Below are 7,149 nucleotides of genomic sequence, written 5' to 3'. Positions count from 1 at the left end.
TATTATTATCCAGTTCCTATGTGAATCGCATTTTGACTTACATAGAAAAGCAGAAATATAAATGGCAATAAGGCATTGCTTACTCGGTTTTAGCATTTGTTATATTACATTTTTGGTAGTTTTTCCTGATCAGGGAAAGATAAAATCATTTTATAGTCTAGTTGTTTGCATTTTGTATTCTCTTAAGCATAAATGTTGACTTCCTCCTGTGTCAATATTTTATATAATAAAATAACTTTGCCTGGCAGAGGAAAAAAATCCTACGCTTGTTAAAATAAATCAGTAAACCTTGGGGCTGGCCCGGTGGTGTAGTGAGTAAGTTCACGCGATCCGCTTTGGCAGTCCGGAGTTTGCAGGTTTGGATCCTGGGCAGAGACATAACACCACTTGTCAAGCCACACAGCGGCAGCATCCCACATAAAACAGAGGAAAGTTGGCATAGATGTTTGCTCAGTGACAATCTTCCTCAAACAAAAAGATGAAGATTGGCAACAGATGTTAGCTCAAGGCCAACCTTCTTCACAGAAAAAAAAAAACGAAAGAAAATAAATCAACAAAACTTATTCAGCTTTTCTTTGTAGCAGAACATTCTACATGGTTAAGAAAGTGCTACCTGGCATGAGAAAAGCTAAGAGAAGGAAGTGATCAACTCCGTGAAACATCCTGATTTCTAGCAATGGAATTTTATGAAATTGACATTTCTATTCTTGAGTTATTGATTAAATTAAGCAAATGACACTAATCTTTTTAGAAATTGTAGGAAAAAACATAATTGAAACCAGGTGGGTAGTCTTTGAGTTTTAGGAGTGATAATTGTTCAGACTCTAAAATCTCTTACAACTTCCAGACAAATTGACAGATAAAATTTGGGGATCAGAGGGATGGAAAGTAAATATCAGATTCATTACTAATGAAATAATATAGAATATGACCTAAATTTGATGCCTATTGGACTTCAAAATAACCCCTCCTGCCCCCTCCCCAAATTTTACACATTTTTCTGAGTAACAGGAGAATCTAGACCCCTTAAGGACCCCAGATTGCAGTAATGTTTGAGTTCTGAGCACAGCTCTCTGCAAAGGGGAATCTGCAATGGTGTGTGCAATGCACATCTGTCCCTTCTTCCAAATAAAAGGGAAAGTCCTTTAGGAAAGGGTGAGTGTGAGTGAATGATGTGTGAACAGAGGATGGAAATATTCTTCTCATATCTTTCCCCACTGAAGAGTGGACCACAACGGCATGCTCGACTCCCCCAAGAGAAAAAAAAGTTCACTGTGCACATCTGTAACTTTAGGGCCATCTAGAAGGCTGTCTGGTCCTGTAAATCATAGGTCAGGTTTACCCAAGTTTCATCATTACCCCGTTATATATTTAACCATTGCTCACATATTACTGTCTTCTCTCAAGAATCCAGAAGAGTTAAGCCAGGTAGCCACTAACACTATTTGTTAATCAAGGGATAAAATTTTCATTTTGGCACAGTGAAATTGCATGTTTCAAACTATTTTGATAATTTGAAGAATAGCTCCTTTTATTTAGGAGAAAATAACCGCTCTCGTACTTCCATGGGTTTTATAGGCACCAGACATTGTTCTCCTTGCATTCTTCCTCCTTTCACTCATTCACTACTGTAATGCAAACCCAGAAGATAGAGACGTGTAGAGGTCTCTTCAAAATCATGTTAAATGCATTTTGGGAAAGGCACAGTATCTATTTATAGTCCTTGATTCTGCTCACTTTCCAAGCAGAATAGCCTGTGCACAGCAGATATTCCTGAATTTGAGATTTAGAAGGCACACGCTGCCCAGTTCTGAGAACCTGGATACAAATATGAGAAGCCTGGATTTTTGTTGGGTTACAAAATTCCAAGTGGTCTGGCCTATGAAATAGGAAACATACCAGTGAGCAATTTGGTAGATGTTACTATAAAATGTTTGTTCTTCTTTGAGATGGCTCCTATTTCCCTAAGAACTGCTTAGGTTTTCTGTCCCTAAAGGCATAGAAAATTTTTCACAAATTTAAAGAAAAATACAACTACGATTTCTATGCACTTTTATACTGCACAAATTGCATTCCTCTAAGCAGCTTTCAGCCAAAAAGCATGCATTCCATTCCTTAGTGATAGATTTCTACTCCACTGCCTTCAGCTAACATTAGGGATGCTCTTTCTAAATTGGATACAGGGCTCAGCTTTCAGAATCCCCAGATGTTCTGAGCCCTGGAAAAATGGTGAGAACTTGCAGGGAGATGGCAGGAACTTACTCTTTCTCTGACTTGCTAATTATTCTGGATTTTAAATTCCTGAGAATGCCAAGCTTACTACATACTACTTATTTAATTTTTCTCTATAATCATCATCCACCAGAAATTTGTCATGTTTTTAGGTATTTGTTCATGTCTTTGCTTCTAGGAGTTATTAGTATTGTTTCTAACAGTCATACAAAGTCCATTTCACTTCCGATATTTACATCCTCAGTTTGTAAGAGTCAATGAGTAAATTAAAGGCAGGATTTAAAAACAGCCAAACAAATTATTACCTCCCATGTCTGTTGATAGTCTGTCTATGTCTAAGAATTTTTATAGCTTTGATGAAAGTGTTCTTCACAAGCTGAACAAAAATGTGTTTGTTCAGAATAATATATCAATAAAAATTCTCTGTCCAACGTTTCCATTTTTCTAAACATGATTAAATACAGACAGAGCCAAGTTCAAGTAAACTATGGTACTAATATATTGTGATTTCCCTATTCTCTGCTTTCTATAATTTATTTCCCAAGTATACTTGAGGTGATGTCCCTGACTCCTAAAATGAAAATAGGAGTTTGTTAATCATTGGTGAACTAAATTGAACAGAAATCATTTTTTGCCTAATACATGTTTATTCTTGTCCCTACTCAGCACAAAATTTCATAATTTGCACACTTCTCATGACATTTACTATCTTTTCCTAATCTTAATGGCTCTCTCTGGTACATTCCCTCTGCCCCGCACACCCCCCCCCCCACCAACACACACACACACACACACACACACACACACATATACATTACACAAAATTTCTTAAAAATCTTTTCTTGTCTTTCATGACATCATGGTCTTGGTTCTGCCCATACCCCCTGCACCAACCAGGGTCTTGGCAAAAACACGTGGCACATTCCAATGGGATAATTGAGAATAATTTAATAAAGGCACCATTAAAAAGGATTGGCAAAATAACAGGAGATGGTAAGGAATCTTACCTGTGCTCCATTCAGCCCCCAGGTGACTAATGTCAGCTGGGAGCAATGAGGTTAATAGCAACCAACCCACCGTGAAAAGTCAGGAAGGATGTCAGAGAAGTGAATTTCCTGACTTTATTTTCCTCCCTCCATCTGATCTCAATGGGCTGAAGAGGGCCAAGGAGTCTTGGTTAGGAGATCTGTATAACTTATTGTCCAAACAAGGATATTTTTGAGACTGAAAGTGTGTGCTATTAAGAATTAAACTGGGATGGCAGGCATATACTGGTCCTCAGACTTTGATCCTGGGGCATAAGGCAGCACGGACTTAGGTGAAAGTGGATATGGAGGAGCAAGCAGAAAATATTCAGTTCAATTTTTGGTTTCTTTTCATGTGTGTATTCCCAAAGCTTTGCAATTCCCAGAGATCAATCCCTTGCCAGCTAGTCACCTCACTCCATATCTCTTCTGCAATGACTTAGATGTTACAGTATTTTCCAATGATCTTCAAACTCATATCCTACTGAGGAAATGTGCCATAGTTATCCCAAAGTTTGCTTTACAAATACCTCGTTTCCTTGTAAATATTATCCTTCTTTTATAAGGCGTATTTCTGTCGCCGATATTACCTCCACCCAAGCCACAAGATCAGATATACATAACTCTTCTCTTTAATATCTGATATCCAAGCAATTAATCAATCATAGTGTACCATTTAAATATTTCTAAAGTACATTTCCTCTTTTCTGCCTCTGCTGCCTCTAATCCAGCCCTGCTGCTGGTCCATGTGCCCTTGTTTCCAGAAGGTTTATATGGTCAATTGAGTCATATGTACAGAGGTCAAAGATCATGAGGATTGACAATCACTGGATTTGGTACTATGGAGGCCTCTGAGAATGTGTGAGAGACTAGTTTCAGCAAAAGTGGGGACAACCTCTAGAAATTTATTAACAAATGGGTGATGAGGTCTTGAAGAAACCAACATGGTTGCAAGGTAATGGAGAGAGGTAGAGGCTTAGCTTGTTGTGGCAAAACGTTGGAGGGAAATTTTAGTTTGCAATTTATTGCTTTGTTTTTTTTTTTTTTTTTTTAGATAGGAGAAACTTCAATTTGGGGGAGGTTTATGATAAGTAGCCACAGTGGGAGAGCATTGTTGGGGGGAAAAAAGCAACAAATGATAACAACAATGAATTAGGATTCTGGAGATGGATGTTAAGAAGTGGATCTGAGAAAACTAAAGTTTAGTTTACAAGTTTTTCTGAGATAAAAATATAGAGGAAATGTAAAAATTTTAGGTCAAAAGGAAGGAAATAAAATGCATTGATCATCATTTGGACATTTACATATTATTCTGTGATGTAGATGTAACATAATTTATTTAGCCATTCTTTGATGTTTTATATTTGGATGTATACTGTATTCATAGTTTTTACTTTTCCTTTTTTTTTGGTCATTATGGAAAATGCAGTAAATAAATATCTTTACAAATAAAGCATCAAATAAAAGTGAATTTCGTTTCAAGGGATAGAATATAATTGATAGGTAAAAATGTATATAAGCATTTCTAATTTAATATGTTTCTAAATGCTTTTCAAAAGTTTGAACCTGTTCACATGATTCATCCTGCATAACTGCAATGTTATACCCTTTGGCCAACATCTCCCCATTTCCCGTGACCCCCAGGCCCCCAGCCCCTGGCAACCATCACTCTATTCATAAACCGCTTTTATGAATTTGACTTTTTTAGGTTCCACATATAAGTGAGATCATGCAATATTTGTCTGTATTTGTCTTATTTCGCTTAGCCTAATGTCCTCCAGTTTCATCCATGTTGTTGCAAATGGCAAGATTTCCTTCTTTGTTAAGGCTGAATAACGTTCCACTGTATGTATATACCACGTCTTTATCCATTCATCTGAGTGCTCTCACTTTCCCCCATGGGGGAAATTGCAGGCCAAGAGAGTCTCTCTTGGAAATGAGCTGTGCCGCCTTGGGGGAGAGGCGATGAGGGTAAAGTGAAACTGTTCTTACCGTCTTCAAAGTGTCTATTCTCAATTTTTTTTTTTTTTTAAGATTTTAGTTTTTTACTTTTTCTCCCCAAAGCCCCCCGGTACATAGTTGTATGTTCTTCGTTGTGGGTCCTTCTAGTTGTGGTACTTGGGACGCTGCCTCAGCGTGGTTCGAAGAGCAGTGCCACGTCCGAGCCCAGGATCCGAACCAATGAAACCCTGGGCCGCCTGCAGCGGAGTGCGCAAACTCAGCCACTCAGCCACGGAGCCAGCCCTCTCAAAATTTTTTACTTCAACACGGTGCTGAGATCTCTCCCCTGGCCTCTTGGGCTCCCACAAAGGTGCTTTCATCTGTGGGCGATTGTCAAGATCCGTGTTTCTGTGAGGGGAGGAGAGCTGAAACCTCCTGTCCCTCCATTTTGCTGATGTCACTCTCTCCCAATATTCAGAATAGGTACTTTAAAACGTTACCTCTGCCTGCCCAACGTCATAATCTATCTTTCCATTGTTCAGATCTTCTATTATGTTCTTTAGTGAGAGTTCATAGCTTCTATACTTTGTATGTGTACCTTTTTTTTTTTTTTTTTTTTAAACTTCAGGCTTTATTGAGTGACTGATTTCATCCCTTTTGATCTGCCTTTTCTTCAAGAACATTATTCCCCAGGAGATCCAGGTTCCTCTAGTTGTTTTCTTTGTGTTGTTTCTAGTTCTTCTAGTCTTTTGCGAAGTACAGAGAGTTCCCTTTGATGCTGTTCCTCCTGCATATGAGGAGGAAAGGATAGTTCCATGCCTGGAACCATGGTTGATGACTGAAAGCTAACAGGATTGATGGATGCTGTTGGAGGTATGTTAGGAACCAAAATTAAACTTCGAAATCCATTATGTCTTCTCTGTAAATCCTTTAGTCTTTTTTGAAGCCTTGTATAATCTTCAAATGGAACATTTTGTCTGTTTAACACGATTTTCTGTTTCCAATTCTTCTCTCTTTGCCTCCAAGATTTCTACTTTCTCCTGCAGTCTCTTCAATTTGTTTTCATGAAGAGATTTTCTCTTTTTCTGGGCAATTGCAGCTCGCTACACTTTCTCGTTAGCTTGATTATACTTTTCTTCTCTGTCAGTGATACGTTCACGAAGCTTATGCTTTTCTTCCAACCACAGTATCTGTTTCTCTTCCAATGTCCTATCAGAAGAATGTATTTTAACTCTTAGGATTAAACAGATATTACCACAAGTATAATCAAAAAATATGGAACGCTTCACGAATTTGCATGTCATCCTTGCACAGGGGCCATGCTAATCTTCTCTGTATCGTTCCAATTTTAGTATATGTGCTGCCGAAGCGAGCACTACCTTTTTAATTTTACTTACTGCTAAGAGTTTTATCCTTATTTTAAAATGCATATTTCATCGTTTGCACTTCTACATCCCTGATAATATATAAATAAATATTAATGCTTGTATATTTACCTTATATTAAGCTATTTTAAAACTTTAATTAATTTTATTGTTAATGCAAATAATTAAAAACTATGGTCACTTTAATGTTCCAGATGGAATATGAAAAATATGCTTTTCAAGGGGAATGAATATAAGTCCAAATTGGTATATTTTACTTGGTGCAATGTTGAATTTATAGAGATGATTGTAATTATTTGTTAGGTTTTGTTTTTGACTATTTTTTACTTATTTATTGTTATTATCCCTTTAACTTCTCAACCTCAAGATTATAATAATAAATACAATACAGAGTTTATTGTTAGTATTCAAATATAACTGATGTATTTTATAGTGAATAGCAGTTTTCAAGGAAATTTCATAGTTATATTTTGTTTCATCTTTTCAAAAGCCAAAATATTTGGCAAGTGTAACTCTGCTCATTTTCCAGATAACAGAACAAAGTTTTAAGAAATTTGAAGTATTTG

The 7,149-nt window shown here is 37.0% G+C and overlaps 1 non-coding gene across 1 annotated transcript; it reads right to left on the bottom strand.

Annotated features, from left to right (window-relative positions):
- Window positions 1-6,467: 6,467 nt before the first annotated feature.
- On the bottom strand, window positions 6,468-6,574 carry LOC139079983 (U6 spliceosomal RNA). The gene has a single exon (XR_011534079.1). It is a non-coding gene; the product is annotated as a U6 spliceosomal RNA (small nuclear RNA).
- Window positions 6,575-7,149: the final 575 nt, after the last annotated feature.

Source organism: Equus przewalskii, chromosome 27 (assembly GCF_037783145.1).
Source record: "Equus przewalskii isolate Varuska chromosome 27, EquPr2, whole genome shotgun sequence".
Classification (NCBI taxonomy): Eukaryota; Metazoa; Chordata; class Mammalia; order Perissodactyla; family Equidae; genus Equus; species Equus przewalskii.
Note: the sequence above shows the minus strand (reverse complement) of the source record. Positions and strands in the feature narration are given on the sequence as shown.